This window comes from Epinephelus lanceolatus, chromosome 15, assembly GCF_041903045.1.
Source record: "Epinephelus lanceolatus isolate andai-2023 chromosome 15, ASM4190304v1, whole genome shotgun sequence".
Lineage (NCBI taxonomy): Eukaryota > Metazoa > Chordata > Actinopteri > Perciformes > Serranidae > Epinephelus > Epinephelus lanceolatus.
Genome location: NC_135748.1, coordinates 3,680,700 through 3,699,675, shown reverse-complemented (window position 1 = coordinate 3,699,675; position 18,976 = coordinate 3,680,700).

Below are 18,976 nucleotides of genomic sequence, written 5' to 3'. Positions count from 1 at the left end.
GATTCATCAGCTACTGACTCAGTCTCAGATACTGAATATCTGCTGATGTCTGAAAGCGATTCGTCACCAGACAGAGACAGAACAGGTAAGACAGCCTTATAATTTATAATTTAGCCACAATTGCTAGCTAATTTTGATTTATGAAAGAGATGGGAAACTGGATTTTTTTTTGTCATATCTTTATCAAAGGTCTAACTACATCAAACAATCTTTGCTTTGTTTATGATTAGTCTAAAGTCTCAAACTTAGATCAAAGTCTCTTTGATCTAAGTCACATGTGTGTAGGGGGGTCACTGAGAGGACATGCTTACAAACATCACCAAACAGCCTTTGACTCACTACAAACCTACAAGTCTGCTATTCTAAATCAAGCGACAATATACTTAATACTTAATTTTCAGGTCATGGTAGAGGTTGCTGTAGAGAGCAAGGCAGAGCCAAGTCACCCGACAATTCAGACTCAGGCCTGTAGCAGAGTTGCAGTCTGAAGACCCAGTGGACTTCTTAGAGGTACGCATAGTCTGAATTGACATGAAATGTAATTTTGTATCTGCTGTACTGTCATTGAAAGAGTGTCAGAATGTTTTCCATTTCACTCCTACAGCTGTTCCTCACAGACGAGCTGCTCCAACACATCTGTGAGCAGACCAACCTGTACGCCGAGCAGTACATAGCGTCTCATTGTGATCTCCCTGCACAGAGCAGAGTCCATGCATGGAAAGCAGTGGATGTGAAAGAACTAAAACAAGCCTTTGGACTGCTATTTCTGACCGGCATTGTACAAAAACCGAGGAATGAGAACTACTGGCACACAGACGAGGTAGATGTAACACCATACTTTGGCCAGACCATGACACAAAACAGATTCCAGCTCATCTTCAGATTCCTGCGATTCACTGACAATAGGAACAAAGATAGCAGCAGTGACCCAATGTTCAAGGTCCGCCCTGTGTTGAGTTACATAGTGGGGAACTCAAAGAACTTTATCAAGCAGGAGAAAACATCTCGATAGATGAGGGCATGATGCAATGGCGCGGCTGGCTGACGTTCCGTGTGTGCAACCCCAAAAAGCCCATAAAATAGGGGATCAAGAGCTATATTTTATGTGACTCAAGTACGGGGTACTGTTTCAATATGGTGTCATACATGGGGGAAAGGTCAAACCTCAAGGGTCAAGGGTACACATTGTACATGGACAATTTTTACAATTCTGTGGGTCTGTGCGGTAAACTCCTGGGAGAGCAGACAAACGTGTGTGGCTCACTGAGTACCCACAGGGGTGAACCTCAGGCCATCAGGGAGGTCACCAAGAAGACCCTGAAGACAGAAGACACTCTAATGAGACACAATGGGCAGATTATGGTGGTAGCTTGGAGCAACAAGCAGGTGGTGAGAATGGTCTCAATCTGCCACCAAGACCAGATGGAGAATGTGGAGGTCTGGAAGAGGGGAGTGAAGGGGAAAGTGTCAGTCTCCAAGCCGGAGTTTGTTGCCATCCGGAGAGGTGTGAGGAGTGAGACTACATATTTGTGCTTAGCATGTTGTAACTCTAAACAAAAAAAAGGCTGGAGTCAGATGTGTGTGTAAGTCAATAAATGTTTATTTTGTCATCAAAAGAGCTGGTTGTCACCCGCGAAGCAGTTGAAATGGATGTTGAATTTATGGAAAATATTGCCAGGTTGGAGGAGATAGATAATGAAGAGAAGGGGCCCCAGGACAGAGCCTTGGGGCATACCTGAAGTAACAGGGGAGGGCTGGGAACTGAAGGACTTGAGCTGAATGAACTGAGTGCGGATGGAGGATAGTCTATTGAGGAGGATGGTGTGAGAAATAGTGTCAAAGACCGCACTCAGATCAAGGAGGATGAGAATAGTGAGTAAACCAGAATCAACTGCCATGAGGAGATTGTTGGTGATTTTCAGGAGAGCAGTTTCTGTGCTATGGGAGGGGCAGAAACCACACTGGAATTGTTCATAGAGGTTATATTGAGTTATTGAGTTGCGACCGTCTTTTCAAGAATTTTGGAAATGAAGGGTAGGTGAGAGATGGGGCGGAGATTATTGTAGTTGTTTGGATCTAGGTTTTTTCAATATTGGGATGACGGCTGGAGTTTTGAAGAGAGTAGGAACAATTCCAGTGGTAAGTGAGGAATGGATGATGGCGGAGAAAAAGGGGAGCAGAGAGGAGAGGCAGGATTGGACCAGAGCTGTAGGAAGGGGATCAAGCTGACAAGTGGAAGGCTTGGATTTGCAGATGAGGTCAGAAATTTCAGACGCGTCAGGGAGTTGGAAACTGGAGAAAGGCTGACATTGGGGGAGAAGTTCAGTTTTGTCAGTGAAGAAGTGCAGATCAGGCCAGAGTAGTGATTTGATTTGGTTTGGGCGATTGAGTCCTTGTAGTGTAACAGGTGAGTTATGTATAGTTCTTTGTGAATAGTGAGACCAGATTTTCAATAGAGTCGCTCTAGTTGATGACATTTGGCTTTGATGGACCGGAGTTGGGGGGTGAACCAGAGGGCATATTGAGTGAAGGTAACAGACCGTGTTTTCACTGGAGCAAGACAGTTGAGAATGTTGTTTAAACCATTATAGTAATGAGTAGCCAGTTCATCAGGGGTGGCTAAGTGGTAAGGGATCAGAATATTTTCAATGCTGGAAGAGAGGGTATCCATGTTAATGTCCTTATTATTGCGGAATGAAATGAGACGGGGTGGCTTGGTAGGAGAGAGACAGAGAGTAACATTAAATGAGGAAGGAGGAAGTGGTCAGTTATGTGGAGTTCATCAGCTGTACAGTTGGAGGGGGTGAGACCAGAGCAGCAGATTAAGTCCAGAGTAAGACCTTTGTGTGAGTGGGAAAATCAATGAACTGATGAAATCCAAAACTGTCAAGGCAGGATTAAAAGTCTCTGGTAAGAGGAAGAGTACTATTGTCTACATGTATGTTGAAGTCTCCTAGCAATATTATGTTTGGTGAGAGAGTGGATAAGTGGGTGAGGAGAGCAGAGAAGTCATTTAAAAAGTTGTTGTGAGGTTTTGGAGGACGGTATACAGTATTAATGATGGTGGGAGTGGGACCGGACAGTTTACAGGCTAGGCATTCCATAGAGCTGAAGGCAGGGACAGAAACATATTGTACCACAGTAGCCAGAACTATAACTATAATATTATTACTTTCAATAATGTTGTTGTAAGCTACTGTCATTACCTGCATCTCTCTCTCTGTCTCTCTCTGTCTCATTGTGTCATGCGGATTACTGTTAATTTATAATGCTGATCTGTTCTGTATGACATCTATTGCACGTCTGTCCATCCTGGAAGAGGGATCCCTCCTCAGTTGCTCTTCCTGAGGTTTCTACCGTTTTTTTTTCCCCCGTTAAAGGGGTTTTTTTGGGGAGTTTTTCCTTATCCGCTGTGAGGGTCATAAGGACAGACGGATGTCATATGCTGTAAAGCCCTGTGAGGCAAATTGTGATTTGTGATATTGGGCTTTATAAAGAAAATTGATTGATTGAAACAGGCAGGACTTTCCACTTCTTGCGGTGAATTATTGTGTGGCATTGGTGGCTTAGTGGATAGAGCAGGCGCCCCATGTACAACGCTGTTGCCACAGCAGCAGCCCAGCCTGTGGCCCTTTGCTGCATGTCACTCCTTCTCTCTCCCCCTTTCACACTTGACTGTCCTATCGATTAAAGTCAAAATGCCCCAAAAAATAAATTGAAAAAAGAAGAAGAAAAAAGGCAGAGACCTCCTCCGCGACCAGAGCCACGGGGTTGACAGATGTAAACAAACCCCGGAGGAGTGGAGTCATTGTGAAAAGTCATTAGATTGTTGCCAGGTTTCAGTTAAACAGAGAAAGTCAACCTTATGGTCAGTGAGGAGATCATCTCTCCTGGATGAGATGTCCCTTGCTCGTGAGTGAGCAGATGTTGAGCAGACCGAAGTTGATAGTGGAGGTGTCATGAAATACAGAAATAAGTTGTATCCTTCACATTCAACTATGAAAGCAATGTTGTCTTGGTGTACCAGCCGTGGCTCTCATTTTGTCCAGTGGTCTGGAGTGACAACCAAAATCACACATCACCTCTTTAAAGCAGAGTGTGGATTCAAAGGTCCCACAGAGATGCTCTCTGCCCATTTTCCCACCACATATCCCTCCACCAGGGAAAATCTGACCTATCTAAGGATTTCCAAGCCAGACAGGATAATCTGACATGCTCTAAGATGACACTACTGCTCTCTGCTGCACCTCACTCTCCCTCTCTTTCCCCTCCCATCTCAAGTTGAGCTAGCCCAAATAAGAGACACTTTGAAAAATAAGCTGCTCATTTGGGACTGAGTGGATTCAGATGGTTGGCTAGTGCTCAAAGGCACAGTGAAAAAGGGGGCGGTTGGGTCAGCTTATTATTTCAGTGGATACAAGTCGCTGATGTTCTCTCTCATATGGCATTTTCTCAATCAAAAGGCCTTGCCCACTAGAATGTGGGCCAATATCCTTCTACCCACTTCTTCATCTCTTCAGCCAAAATCTTCAATCACTGGTCATGGAGTTATGACCTGCTTCAGCTTTGATAAAACTGTGCTCAAATTGGACAGTTCTTTGACTGGAAAAGAACCGAAGAATCAGTTCTCCTTACCTGAGTCGAGTCAAAAACAGGAACCATGACAGAAAGTTCTAACTAAGTTACATCAGGCAAGTTTTGCACATTGCCAGCCCCACACAGCAGCGAATCGTAATTGCTCAGATTTTTAAAACTTCAATGCCAAATAATCTGCCAGGTGCTTTCAAAGTACACTATGTAAGACCAAATAAGAAATTGTTTTTCTAATTAATGAGAAGTTCATTTCATTAAACATAAAACACTCCAATGCTGAAGTTTAGCATGCTCAGGTTTACTTCCCACAGCTAGCCTGTATGACCAGTATTATTATTTATGTTGGCTAATAGTAGCTGATGCTAGTAAACTTTGGGCAGATGTTGCTGTGTAACTGACATTAGCCTGCTAACTGATTATATGACAATTCTCTAGCTGTGTTGATGATAGACTGCATTTTAAAATGAACCATCATCATGTATTGCCGCTTAAAGCTGGAATAGGCAGCTTCATTTTGGCATCACTGGGCATAAATCCCATTATAATCTTTGAGCATATTGTGATTCAAGTTGTCGAAGTGAACACTAGACTTCTGCAATGCCTCTTGGCTTTGTTTTCAGGCATTAGAAAAGTCAGCCCCTAATGGGACAGTTTGGCCAATCACAGGTTATTTTGTTGTTCTACAAATGCAGATGTGTGTGCACATTCCTTTGGTAAAAGCTTTATTCAGTGGTGGAGAATTCTGCAGACAGCCCCAACTCCTCGTGAGATCAGCAAACTTTCTGTTGCTGCAGTTACACAGGTTAGACCTGGCGCTGCTGTCCACCAGCCTGCTGTGACACCCAGCACTGGGGGGTTTGTGCAGGCTGAATGAATGTCCATCTCTCAACTTGCTGTGTGGTCTCCTCTTGGAGAGGCAGTCCACAAGTTTAGATAGATAGAGGCAGTGGCAGGGAGAGAGGTGGAGAGACTGTTGGGTGCTTGCAGCTAATTCTTGTCTCATGCGTAGTCTGATAAACAGAGAGAGAGAGAGAGAGAGAGAGAGAGAGAGAGAGAGAGAGCAAAGCAAGGATGGGGCTGAGTGAATGTGCTGCTTGCAACTCTACAATGAAATAAGATCAAATAAATCAATGTAGCAATAGGAAACACTGGGTTAATGTATGAAGCATGTGCTGGTGGTTGTCTGGTAGGAGGAGCTTAGGACAGTGAGGGGAGAGCTGCAGGATGATTTCAAATTTTGCTTCTTTTTTTCTTTTTTCGCCTTCTCTGGATTTCTGCCATTAAGAATAAAAAAAATACAAAAAGAGGTAAAATGGTAACATCTAAAAAAAGAGTTTTGTCTATTACAGGTCATGTCAGGCTTAATTTGTTTGCTCAGTAAGTGCAAGTGTTTCTTTCCTTTTTCTAAGGCTGAACAGTTTGCTCCAGATGAAGTCACTCTAAGTAAAACAGTTTGAAGAGCTGCATGCTGGCCTATATACCTTTGGCCTCCAAACACAGCTCAGAAAGCTCAAATTGAGTGTTTTCGGTCCAGGGTCTGTGTATGACACAGGAAGGGGTCTTGAGGTGGCAGGGCCTGGCTAGGAACTTCACAGGCACTCTAGACTACATCAGTGCAAATGCGGCGCGGCATCACAGAGAGACATACATATATATGATTATATAACAGAAATGGGCAGTGCACTATTACCTTGACTCCTCAGGCCACAGGTTCACCTGTCTGTGTGTTGAATGTGCACTCCCTTACATGTCACGGTGATAGTTCTAACTGACAGCGAGAGAAAATAAAGTGAGATTCACATCACACAGATTCACACAGAGACTTATAATGCCCAGTATAAAACTCATATTTGAAATATTTATGGTTGCTCATGGAATGAAAAGCCTGTGTGATTGAAGGTTAACTGTATTTGCGGTATGTGGAGCAGGTGCATACACAAACACATTCTCAGCTGGCTTATACATTCTGATTGTCGGTGTGTGTGGTGTGTGGTGTGTGTGTGTGTGTGTGTGTGTGTGTGTGTGTGTGTGTGTGAATGCACAACAGATGTCATGTTAACCGAATATTTTCTGTCACTGACTGATGTTTTTTCCCCCTTTTTTTAAAGAATGACAAAAAAAGGCTTTCTGTCATTTTGGCAGATTAGTGCCCCAAAGGTGATCTACTATAAATGTATTTCACACCCCTGTCCAGTTAGTGGCATGTTGCATATTAATTAGCTATTGTCCCTCTCGTCTAGCTGGCTTTGCCATCGCATTGACAGGCTTCATCACTACAAACCATTGCAAAATGTCACGGCAGCTGAGTGTCCGGAGTTTCTTTACATGGTTGGTGTCTCTGTTCATCTTTTCTTTCCATGTTTATATACACACAGATGTGTCATACAAACACAGAGTGTCACCGAACAACACTTTGCCACTTTTTTCTCCAAGTGAGGAAATGTTGCAGACTGTTCTTTATTTATAAAAGGAGGAGGGTGGCTGAGGTGTAACTTTGCTTCTTTTTTATATTTATTTATTTTTATTTTCTGTCCTGCAGTGGGACGGGTAATCCACAAAAAGCTGTGCAACAGATATGTACATATATATAAATTCACGGGTATGGTCACGGGTAAAAATGAAGTCCATGTGGGTGGGCAGCAGGTTAGAACAAAAATATATTTTTTATTTTTCAGAATGAATGAAATGAAAAAGATGTGCAGTATATGTGTAATATTTTGACACCTAAATCACTATTATCAAGTCGCAATTCTTTTTATTTTGATAATCAATGACTCAAGTTGAACCTTTGGCCTCATCGTCACATTCGTCACCAATGTGGTGGACTCCAGCGATGAACCTTTGTAGCCTGAGGATGAGATGGCAGCCTGCATCGAGTTCAAGACACACAAGGAGGGTCCTTTTGAGGTTTTATGGTGGTGGAAGGAGCATGCTGGCATTGATTGCGCGTAATGTTTTCGCCATTCCGGTATCAAGCGCAGCCAGTGAAACAGACTTTTCTTCCGCTGGATTTGTAATTCAAGAACGGAGATGACTGTTGCCTGTGTGTGTTTAATGGCACACAACTTTTCAAAACAAAGAAAACAGAGGAAAAAACACCTCTGAAATGGAAGAGTCAATATTCTGACAGAACAGCTGCCTCGTGTGTTTTTTGGTATCCAAACTATTAACAAGAGGGAATGACAGACTTTGCTTTTAAGACAGGAACAACCAATCTGTTCCCATCCCACCTCACTGCTTGGTCAGTGTGGTTCACGCCTACACATAACGCGTTAGGTATTCTCCTGCATTTGTTGTTGACGTCTCAGGAAAGTACATCAATTTACACTTGTTACATGCATTGTGTCCTTTTAGAATACGTCAGTTTTCATAGGAAATGTACAGTTTCTGCCTCTTAGATGCAGACAGTCTTTTTCAAAGTAAACTTACAAGGTTGGTGAAACATCTCATATTTGTTTGTTTCCTTGTGCGACACAAGCACGTGGTTAGGTTGAGAAAAAAACAAAACAAAACAAAAACACAATAGTTTGACTTTATTCATACAAGAAGTGAACGGCGGGCTCCTAGTGAAAATCAGGGGTTTGTTGGACACAACTACCTCCACTCCCACCCACCCTACAGGGACTTTCCAGCTCCTTATATTATGTCGTTACCAACAGTGTTTCAACCTGATGCTGTCCAACGGCGTATCATATTGCTGCGAAAGGTGCCGTTCTTCCACCTATGAACTTTTTAAATGTGGAAGTCTAAGAAAAAGTCCTTCAAACAATCACTAAAATGAGCCAAGCATAAAACACATTGCAACATGTGTCTAAAATGAGTCCAGCTACACAGCTCTTCTGTCTGTTACGGCTTCCTCTGTAGGAGAATGGATTCGCCAGCCGGAACGTGTGGCAAGGCAGAGTTCCTCACTCTGCCGCTGCCACACTGTTGCATTGTAACACTCTGGGAATACACAACACAGCAGCAGTGGGGGTGCACAACAACAGCACAACTCAGATGAAGCTCTCTCTCACATGCCAGGATGCTACTAAAGCCAGTGGGTACTTAGGCGGTGAGGCAGATTTCCTCACTCTGCCGCTGCCACAATGTCACGTCATAACACTCTGGGCTCTGCTGTCGGCTCCTCACACTACGCTGGCGTCTGGTCAATAGTAGGTGCAGGAGTTGTCCTCTCTGGCGGTCATCTTCCCTCCTCGGCGTGTTGGTATTGTTGACTCTTGGCACTGCTTCCTGGCTCGTCTGCTGTCCTTGTGCTCCTCACCTGTCCGCTCCTCCTCTCTGCCCTCTCTGCTCCCCTTAAGTCCCTCCTCCCTGCTCCCCTTAAGTCCCTCCTCCCTTATAGCCGATTGGTCACTGGCCACTCCGTTCTCCAGCACCATTGGTCAGTCTGTCAGTAGGTAAAAGCGCTTCATAGGTGCAGGTTATAAGCATAATGACAAATGCCCTGGCAGGAAGTAAAATGACACAATAAAAACTCAAACCATTTCAACCTAAAACCAAACAATAAAATCAAGCAGTAAAACCCATCAAACACAATAAAACATGCAGATAAAAACACAACACTAAAGTAAAATCATTCACAATAAATACAACACAAATATGAAGGCACAAAAAATAAAACCTATACTTCCGCCGTGTGACAAGCACAGTGACGGAGAATGAGTGGACTGAAAGAGATGTGTAGGAATACGGGCATTTACAGCAAAGACAACACATTCTCACTCCGACCCCGTCACATATCACCATTTGGTCATGGACTTTCCATGTCAAGATTTGACGTGCAAGGTACTCTGGGTGCATTGGTTGTTGACTCTCTGGGATGCCACGTCAGCTTCTGACTATTACATGCATTGTCTGTACATTTCCTGTAAAAACAGAAGTGTATTTTGAAAGCAGTTTGAATACAGTTTCTTTCCAAATAATTCTTAATACAACACTGCGAATTGACGCTTCTTTCTTTCAACAACAAATGCATGCGGTAATGTTTAGCCAACATATGCACGGGAAGTGAACACCGGCCTACCTTGTAAATACGGGACAAACCCCGTCCCGTATTGATTCAAAACGGGACGCACTATTTAATCTTAAAATACTGAACGATTCCGTATTTTGAGGGACGGATGGCAACCCTAATGGTGGCAGTCCTGTCCGCTTCACCAACTGGGAGTGTGCCAGTGATATCCATAGTGTAGATCCTATCTCATACAACCTTACTTCATGAAGTCTGAACTAATCCTCAAAGTGTTTTGAGAGGAGCATGGTAGAATCTGTTCATCAAAACGTGGTGACCAATGGTGGTTGGTTAAGACTTCATGCATGAGCACCTCTTTTTATTTTCTGCAGTTTTTCTCACACTTCACATCCATCTCTCTCTTTCTCTCTGACTGTTTCTCTCCCTTCAGAACCCCCCTTCCCCTCTCCATATGCAAACTGACCTGACCACAATAGTCAAGAGCGCTTACATGATTAAATGGTACACAGGGACCGGGAGAAATAGCTATGGTTGGTGGCTTGGCCGGAGGCCGGGGATTGAGGCTGGGGGACAGACTCTTGCTTTAATCACAGAGGTTAGATAATGGCTGCCATACGCCACCGACTTTGTTTTTCTGACAATCCAGCCTTCAGGGCAGCTTCTCCACCGGCTACAGCAATAATGTCAGATTCTGTACTGCCTTATGTTCTAATAAGACAGAGTCAAAAAGAAACTTACTTTTATCCATTTTGTCATATCTTGCAGAGTTACTCTTTGAAGGGGAACTCCACCTACATTAAGAATTCCAATATTTTATTTCCAAGGCCTAGAAAGTCAAATCAATACTTAGCAATGAGCTACTCTCTCTTAAAGCCAGAAATCAGAGCAAAAAGTCTTGTGATGTTATGGGAGCCTGATATTATGGACCCATGAAATGTTTGTTTTCTTTTTTATACCCAAATGATCTTTATTCTATTGTAGTGTTTTCTGTTGTGAAACAGAAAATGTACCCATATACTCAGAACATACCCGAGTGCTCTTAGTGTCATCTAGAACATCTTTCACCATTCATTGGATACAGAGCAGCTCCAGACTTTTTACCCTATGACATCATAAATTTGAGTTTTAGCACTCTAGTTTTTGGATATGAGAAAGAGTTGGTCATGTTTGATAATATTTGTGGACTGTCTTAGACCATATGAATACCATGTATGAACTGGGCGTAGTTCCCCTTTGAACATAAAGAATGTTGGACTTGGTACATTTGGTATACATTTCTAACAGGGCTGAACTGTGATTAAGTTAATTGTACATTGCCTTTGCTAATCCTTTATCTACACTAACTCTGCTGTAGGTTGTAGCATAGTGTTTTAAGACATCATGTTCTCAGGTTGCCAAAAATGACTGCCTAGGCTAATACAAAAGTCTTAATTAATGATGTGCCAGAATCAGTCTGATTCCAAGGAACCATAGTGGCCTAAATTCAACCCAAATGCTAATGATGGAAACAATCTGACCAAGTCCACCTTCCCAGATATTAAAGACATATACTGCTGGCAATATGATCTTTTCATAAAACAGGGCTGTTTATGCAGTAGAAAGACACAAATACTTTTGACAATGGTGCACATGACCAGAGCAAATAAACAAAGAGGACTGTGGCATCCAAAGAATGCACTGTGCCACACCGGACCAATAAATAAACTCATCCTTTTGACACAATGGCTGCCAGCTGGCAACAAACAGTGCATGTTACAGCCTAAGAGACAACTAACACGACAACACATAACAATTGGAGTTCATCTCCTCACAGCTCAAACTCTGGAAATGCAGGACAAAATAAAAAGGCAGAGTTTTGTTTTTAAAATTTATATCTATGATAATGTATTAAAGTAACACTTACCTTACTGGAAATTTTACACTTTTCTTTGTTTAGGTTAAAATGCTATTAATAAGCTGATGGCACACTAAAATGTAAGTGAATTCCACTAGAAATAAAAACTAGTGCCCCCGAATCTGTGAGATAACAAATACGCTAGTAACAGAGTAACAGGGACGCATGTGGATATGAACTATAAACACGGTGCAACAAGTAAATTCCTCAGTGCAATACAGTCGAGAGTTTCTAACAGACATTAGAAACTGCTGCAGAGATCTAACGCTACAACCGAGAGAGCTCAGGATGTGTAGCAAGCTTGGCCTGCTATGTCAAGTTAGCCCTGAGATGACCGTGGTTTCACCTGGAGCTGTACCGACGGGGAGACGCCTGGTAGCACTGTGACCGGACGCGGGAGCGGGGGAAGAATCAGAATCAGAATCAGAATCAGAAATACTTTATTGATCCCTGGGGGGAAATTATTTATGTTACAGGTGCTCCTTGCAAGAGAGGAAAGATACGTGAAAATATAAGAAATTTAAACAATATTTACAAATATATAGTTAAATAAACAGGAATTATTAACAAACATAAATGTAAATAATATATATATATATATATACACACACACACACATATATATATATATATATATATATATATATATATATATATATATATATATACACACACACACATATATATATATATATATATATATATATATATATATATACACACACACACATATATATATATATATATATATATATATATAGTAAACTGAACAAGATTATTTACGCAAACAGAATATATACAGTCAGGGTGAAATGGGGTTATTGCACAAGTTAGTTAGTTAGATTATTGCAGTGTGTGAAAAAGTCTCAGGGCAAGGGAAGGGAAGCACGGAGGGTTTAGCTCTAAGCTAACAGCTAACCCCATCAAACCAGCTGTTCCCAGCGGCCTTCTGGCGAACGTCCGCTTGCTGTACACGAAAATGGATTACATCCAACTGTGTTCACTGAGATGGATGAATGGTAACATATCAGACTCCGGTGTTGAGCTAACAGGGCTAACACTACACAGAACAGACAGGGAGGCTGCACCATCTGGTAAGCTCCGTGGTGTATACACAAACAATTCATGGTACTGTGAAGAGGATCTCCTAGTTCTGCTCTCAGGATGTGGAGTTTTTGATTGTGAAATGTCGACCCTTTTCATCTTAGTATTGCACTATATGTTCTTTCTTATATGTTGCACAAATTGTTTTTAAATGTTTTGTTTCTTCTTGCTTGGGGTATGCGAAATGTCATTTTGTTTTTTTGCTGCGCATAAAAATGACGAATAAAGAAGTTCTGTTCAGTTCATAACGTTTTGACAACACAGCATCCAGTTGCTAATGGCTAACATTAGCCTACTGTAGCGTAACGTTAGCCTCTTAAACATTAACATTATCTTCCTTGTGCGTTTCCACTTACTAGTAACGTTAATGCTACTATCTAATGTTTGCACTGTAACCTTATTCTAAAACTCATCAGTCATCACTGACTCCGGTTGAGTTTTAAAACTCCAGGGTTGCGTTTGACTGTCTTGGTTGTAATGTTACACTTGCTCTCCTCTTCCCTGTATCTAACGTTTCCTTGCCAACACCTACGTCTATCATAGACGTAATGAGGACGTAATGGAGGAGGGGGGAGTCGGCCGTTGGAGGGAGGTGGAGTTGCAGGAGGAGAGGGATGGGACTTTGGAAGGAGGTGGGAGTTGTGGATGTTCAAATTTTTTCTAAGTGCTGTGTGAAATGCAAGAAAGGTAAGAGTTCCTTTAATATATTTAACTATTTCCATATTGATCTATATTTTTATGTATTCCTCTTCTCCATTTTTGTTTGTTTTTACACACAAACACATGAAACATGTTTATATGTTAACATGACATATGAGATATGTATATGAATGCCTATATATGTACTGTATATATATTTTTCTATTTTGCTATTCTGCTATTTTGCTTACCAATTTAATTAAGCCTATTTTGCTCTGTTACCATTGTCATTTGTGTAATCAGTTGTCAATTCCTACAAAGGTGCAAGACACAGACTTTGTGGTGGTTTTAGATTAGATACAAAATTTCATTGCACAATCGGGATGCAGCCTCATAGCTAAAAAGAAAGTAATAATAAATATAAAAGAATACGTCCTTCCATACATTCCGACACACATTCACACAGTCAACCAATCAATCAAAAGTGCCATTTGCAGTGCCATTGTGTGCGTAGAGGTAGATTTCATTTAAAAGAAGTGACCATTTACTTTTAAATATATATATACTGTATATATATACATATATATATATATATATATATATATATATATATATATATATATATATATATATTATATATACATTGCACATAAAAAGCATTAAAGTGCTGTATTGTCTATATTGCACAGTTTTTGAGTTCATTGTTCAGTGCGGTTATGTCTGTGGGGTAAAAACTGTCCAGGAATCGTGTGGTGCATGTTTTGATGGATCTGTATCTTCTGCCAGGGGGCAACAGTTCAAAAAGGTGATGGGCAGGGTGGAAAGAGTCTTTGAGGATGTTGTGTGACTTCTGCAGACAACGTGAGGTGAAGATGTTCAGGGCTGGTAGCGGGGAGTTGGTGATTTTCTCTGCAGTTTTTATAATTCTCTGCAGATCCTTCCTGTCTGCTGCAGAGCAGCTCCCATACCACACCATGATGCCATGGGTCAGGACACTCTCAATGGTGCAGCTGTAGTAGGACATCAGCCGTTGTTGTGATAGGTTGACCTTCCTGAGTGTTCTCAGGAAGTATTTTTTCTGGGATTTTTTAACCAGCCTGCTGGTATTAACTGACCATTTGAGGTCCTCCGTGATGTGAGTGCCCAGGAATTTTAGGCTTGCAACCCTCTCCACTTCCTCGCCATTGATGTGCAGTGGTGTGTGTGTCTCTCTCTCTTTTTTCTTAAGTCAATTATAAGTTCTTTTGTTTTTTGATGTTTAGTGTTAGGTTATTGTCTTTACACCACACTGTCAGCCCTTGTACTGATCATCTGCAAATGTTATGATTGCGTTGGTGTTATGTGATGGAGTGCAGTCATGTGTGTACAGGGAGTAGAGGAAAGGGATCAGCACACAACCTTGTGAGGCTCCTGCGCTCAGTGTCAGGGTGGATGAGTGGTGGGGGGCCATCCTGACTGACTGTGGCCTGTTTGTCAAGAAGTCCTTTATCCACACGCAAATGTGCTGTATGCCCAGGTTGGACATTTTGCAGAACAGTCTGTGTAGGATAGTATTACATGCAGAGCTGTAGTTCACGCTTGTTCCAGGTGATGCAGAACAGTGTGGAGGGCAGTGCAAATGGCATAATCAGTTGATCTGTTGCTTCTGTATGCATATTGATGAGGATCCAGGGTGGGTGGAAGGCCAGCCTTGATGTGATTTAGCACCAGTCTCTCAAGGTACTTCATAATTGCAGGTGTTAGTGCCACTGGCCTGTAATCATGAAGCGATGTCACTGCAGTCTGCTTGGGTACTGGCACTATGGTGGATGTTTTCAGGCAGGTGGGGACAGAGCACTGCAACAGAGATAAGTTGAAGGTATTGGTGAATACCTCGGTTAACTCTAGTGCACAGTCTCTGAGAACCCGCTTGAAGTCCATCTGGTGCAGCTGCCTTCCGGGTGTTGATGCTCTGGAGAGTGCATTTCGCATCAGCAGGTTGCAGGATGAGTGGCTGGCTGTCGGTGGCTGGAGCTGGGGAGATAGTTGTTGCTGCCTCCACCTCAAAGTGGCTGAAGAAATGGTTGAGTTGCTCCACCAAGGAGTCACTGCTTATGGTCAGGCTGCTGTTGTGGTTTTGCCCTGTGATTTGTTTAAGACCTTGCCAAGCCCGGCGGTGGTCAGAGCTTTCGAAAATGATGTTCAATCCTTCCCCTGTACATAGCTTTTGCATCCCTGATGCCCTTTTTCAGGTTCACTCTGGCCTCGCTGTACTGTTGTATGTCACCCGAGTGGAAAGCAGCATTGCAGGCCTTTAGTAGCAGCCGTACAGCTCCAGTCATCCAGGGCTTGTTGTTAGGGAACACCCGTGTTTGTTTGGTGGTGGTGACATTGTCCATGCAGCTTTTGATATAAAACAGTGCAGACGATGTGAAGGTTTCAGTGTTGTCCTTCTCAAACAGTGTCCATTCAATGCGCCTGAAGCAATCCTGGAGTTGCTCAGACGCTCCCTCTGGCCACACTTGTATCTCTTTAGTAGTTGGCTTGACCATGCTTACAAGAGATCTGTATGCTGGAGTCAGAAAGAGGGCAGCCAAAAAGGCACATCAGCTTGCCAAAAATGACCTTGCATACCCTTGACGTTGCTTGTTTTATCGACATTTCGACTCTTACGAATAAACAGCGTGAGTCCAAGGTCCCGCCTAACACTGCTTGCTCTGGGGTGCTGTTTGTAAAGTGTCTCACGCTGAAAATAACATCAACATTTTGACACATTTAGCTTCAAACAATGTTTAAAAAAGTATTGTGAATTTTTTAACGTCACCTTTTACCACATTTACAGCAATATTTGTTAACTTAGAAATATTAAAAAGTTAAATCTAAATATTAAATGTGGCACCTAAATGTTAAATGTTAAATCTAAATATTAAATCTAAATCTAAACCTAAATGTTAAATCTAAATGCTAAATCTAAATCTAAATATTAAATCTAAATCTAAATGCTAAATCTAAATCTAAATATGAAGGTTAAATCTAAATATTAAATTTAAATATAAATATAAATCTAAATATTAAATCTAAATCTCAATGCTAAATCTAAATCTAAAGGTTAAATCTAAATATTAAATATAAATGTAAATATAAATGTTAAATCTAAATGCTAAATATAAATCTAAATGTTAAATGTTAAATCTAAATGTTCTGGGTGAAACTTAATATTTAGCTAATATGCAAATTCACACTGCCGGTCACCGGAAGTACCAAAATAAAAGCTCGAGATGGTCAGACTGTGTTTATAGAATCAAATAACGAATTAAAACCAATTTATCGGGGGAAATGAACACTTGAACATACATTAGCGTGATAATAACTACCTAAAATAACAAGAAACATGTTTGGAGAAATTTTATTTGACGTGTACTTTGAGTTGTTAGTGTCCCTTCGGAGGGACTAACAACCTAAGCTAAGCTAACAACCGTTAGCTTTTAGCACCGTTAGCAGTGTCTGTAATGACTCATTAACTCTTAAATGGTCCGTGAAAAAAATATTTATTTCCAGGGGATGTCTTAGTTACAACATGATTGAGCTAGCAAAGCAGTTTTGTGTTGCGATGTGTGGCATTTATTCAGTTTTGGGAAATCACGATGTCTAGAAAGCATCAGTGGCTGCAGCAGCAGCAAAGCTAACATCAGGACGTCATTTGTTAAAAGCCTCCCGTTGTCGGATACGACATGAAACTACTCCAGTTAGCTCAATCATGTTGTAACTAAGACATCCGCTGGAAAAACATATTTTTTTTCACGGACCGTTTAGAGTTAATGAGTCATTGCAGACACCGCTAATGGGGCTAACAGCTAACGGTTAGTCCCGCTAATCTACGATAACCATGTTATTAATTTCAGAACGTGATAGTAATGTTTGTTCAATCATTGTGTTTGTAGACTTTACGAACACCAGATTAGTCTAAACGGTGATATAGTGACGTGAAAAATGTGAGATATGCATATATATATATGTAGCTAAACTCTGCTGGTTTTCTACCCGGAAGTATTTGTAAACAACAAGGTGATTCCCTCCGAAGGGACACTAACAACTCAAAGTACACATCAAATAAAATTTCTCCAAACATGTTTCTTGTTATTTTAGGTAGTTATTATCACACTAATGTATGTTCAAGTGTTCATTTGATATTAGCTAAATATTTAGTTTCACCCAGAACATTTAGATTTAACATTTAACATTTAGATTTATATTTAGCATTTAGATTTAACATTTATATTTATATTTATATTTAGCATTTAGATTTAACCTTAGATTTAGATTTAGCATTTAGATTTAGATTTAATATTTAGATTTAGATTTAGATTTAATATTTAGATTTAACTATTTAATATATTTCTAAGTTAACAAATATTGCTGTAAATGTGGTAAAAGGTGACGTTAAAAAGTTCACAATACTTTTTTAAACATTGTTTGAAGCTAAATGTGTCAAAATGTTGATGTTATTTTCAGCGTGAGACACTTGGGACCCCAATAGCACCCCATAGCTTGCAGCTTTAATTAGGGACCTCAGCCGAAGGTAGAAGTCCCTATTGTTTTTGCTGCGTTTATTCTTTGTTTATTTTTCTTTCTCCTGCCGTCTCCTAGAACCCAAATTTGACCCCCTAAACATGGTCAAAAACTCGACAAAATTGGCATGCCTGTCAGGACTGGCGAAGAATTTGATAAAATGAAAAAATGAACCCCAAAAGTGCCAAAATGGGCTCTCTAGCGCCACCTAGACACACTAAAATGGCCGCTGCGGCCCGTAGGAATGCCATAGAAAGATCAAACCAAAACTGGCTTGTTCGTCTCATCGAGACCTACAAATCACGTGCTGACACCCCTAGATCCAACAGGAAGTGAGCTATTTGCCCTTTCAAAGTAAGATGTCATTTTTCAAAAATGCTTTTTCTCAAAAAATATCTCCTCCTACACCGTTTATCGTATTGGCTTCAAACTTGCACGTTACAGGCAAACCTCTGCTAAACAGATCCTCTGAATAACTTTGTCATTACTTGAACAGTTTGGATTTTATAAGCGCTCAAAGGTGACGTGACACCAAACCTCATGACAATCTTCTAAAGAAAAGATGAGGGCCAACACATCTTTAACTTGCGACCAAGATCGCATTTTTGACCCCACAAACATAAAAACTGTACGTCTGTGTTTGGGTCGAGTGTTTCTCTCTGCAGGTATGCTGAGATTGACGATTGGACCCACGATTTGGGAATTCAAGGGAGGAGTTCGAGAGATTTTAATCCCATGTTAAAATTATTGGTCTGTCACCTTGTCTCTCCCTCTGCTGCATGCAAGTCATTAATCGCCATGACAACGCTTCACTCTGACACACACAGCCCTCTGTGTGTGTGCATGACTCACAATCTTTAAAGGACAGCTTAAAGCAGCACAATCTTCATTTGAAACAGCATCTACACATTATATATCAGTGTTTTCCATCTCCCACATACTACTACAGCCTTTATTACTGATAATACTGTTGCTACTTTTGTGATTATGACTGTTAAATACATATTGTAATGTACTGTAATATAAAGTCCCTCTATTGCCAAAAATTACCTTGCGTACCCTTGACATTGCTTGCTTTCTCGACATTTCAACTCTTACGAATATTTTGCAATGTCTGCGTGAGCTGGAGGCCAAAACAGCATGAGTCCGAGGTTCCGCCCAACGCTGCTTGCAGCTTTAATTATTCTCTATTCCTTATTTCTTATTCCGCTATCTCTTTGAAC